Genomic DNA, 2,029 nt, shown 5'->3' on the forward strand with positions numbered 1-2,029 from the left:
TCCCCCAGCCTGACCCGCTGCGGCACCCACGGGGTGAACGTCCTGCGCGCCGCGGAGGCGCCTCTCTCCTCCCGAACCTAACCCAGCTCGTCCCTTTCCACACCCCTGACCTCAGAGCGCGGCCGTTCCCGCCACACATGGAGGGGGGCGGCTGGAGACCCGGGAGGGCCGAAGTCCCGGGGCCGTGGGGCCAGGACAGTCCCACATGTGCCCCTGCTGGGCGCAGGACAAACTGGAGCCAGGAGAGGCACCAGGGGCTCCACGTGTTCCCCTCCAGGACCCCTCCTGGGGACCCCGAGCCGCGGCCTGGAAGCCCATCCTGTCTGCATCATCACCTACAAATGGTGGGAAGTCGGGTTAAGACACCTGAGTACAGAACGTTTAGAGACGAAATTCCCTCTAACGAAGATTCCCTCACCCAAGGGCAGTGAAGAGACTGGGGGCCCCACGCCTGTCTCCCGTGGGCTGGTTCTGTGGGAGCCATGGCAGCTTCCACATAGACCTCTTTGGGCCAAGTGACCCTGCAGCAGGGAAGGAGGGGAGGGGAGTCAGGCCAGGGGGGTCCAGGGCAGTGAGGCTGAAGCCCCTTCCTGAACCCAGGGGAACGGAAGCAGTGGAGACCACCCAGGGTGCCCGGCACCCCAGAGAGTGAGTTTAGATCCCGGAGCTGTCCCCACCTCACCCCCTCCCCAGGCAGCTTAGGGGAAAATCTTCTTGGAGCCCAGCCCTACAGAGGCCCACCAGGAAGGTTAAGTCAGCCTGGCCTTTGCCGGGCCCGGGTGTGGTCAGCACCTGCAGAACGCTGGAGGGGCGTGCGGGTCGCCTTAAGGGGAGAAGCAGCTCCTCCCCCAGGATGCTGACAGGAAGCCCCATAAGCGGCTTGAGCAGAGGCCTCCGCAGCTGCCCCTGGGGAGATGGGGTCACCCATTCATCACAGGCTGGGGAGCCCCTGGGAGACGCAGGGGATGATGCTCTGGGTGGGGAAGCCTCTACAGGTGGCTGCAGCAGAAACGGTTTTCAATATTATTAGCCCCTCCCTGCGTCCCCTGGGCTTCCCTCCCCCTCCCGCCCCAATCCTCCTGGTCAGGCACCAGCGCTGCGTCTTGCCGCCCTTCCCTGCAGCTGTCACCCTCCCACCGTCCCTGACTGGCACACAGGATTGGGAGGGCCAAGCAGGCACCTGGAACTTGGCAGGGAGGGGGCGTGCATCTCCAACGAGATGCTCCAGAAATAGAGCTTCGGCATGGGAAGGGAATGAGCAGGCTCTCGGAGGACCACGAGGCTGGAAGAGCCATGAGGGGCCAAGGGCGTCTCTTCCTCCCACATGGAACACTCAGAAGACAGCCCAGGAGAAAGGTGGAAACAGGGGCGTGAGCTGCCGCCACAAGGAGCCACCAGCCCAGGAGGCAGCAGCACCGTCCCCTCCTCAAAACAACAACCACCAAGAAAGGCCGGGCCCTCTCCCCACACTGCGGGCTTTTCCTCATGGCCACATCCGGCGCTGACTGCGAAGGAGCCATGGATGTATGCTTCTGTGTGAGTCACATACATTTGCGTACATTTTACATTTTTATCTACAAAGGCTTGAACAATCTATTTTCAGCATCCTCCAAGCTAAAATGTGGCAGTTGCTTTCGTTCGCATTGCCATAGTTTGCTTTTTTCTGTCTACATTCTGTCCAATCCTGGCACTCTCGGACCTTCCACTCCACAGCACGATAGAGGGTAGAGGGAGAGACAAATCTTGAGGGCTCTAGGGAGGAAAACTTCTAATAACGCACACAGAATGCCTACTGTGTGGCCGGCTTAGTGCTTCGTTCACTAGCGTGATCTCACTGTGAATGTCACTGTTATCTCTGTTTTCTCCATTTTCCAGGTGAGAAAACCGAGGCCCTGAGCAGCTGAGTAACCCACCCAGAGAGTAAGTGAGGACTGGGACTTGAACCCTGGCAGTCTGTTCATGCTTTTTTTTTTTTTTTTTGAGACGGAGTCTCTCTGTTACCCAGGCTGGAGTACAGTGGCGAGATCTC

This window comes from Colobus angolensis, unplaced genomic scaffold (assembly GCF_000951035.1).
Source record: "Colobus angolensis palliatus isolate OR3802 unplaced genomic scaffold, Cang.pa_1.0 Scaffold110, whole genome shotgun sequence".
In the NCBI taxonomy this organism is placed as follows: domain Eukaryota; kingdom Metazoa; phylum Chordata; class Mammalia; order Primates; family Cercopithecidae; genus Colobus; species Colobus angolensis.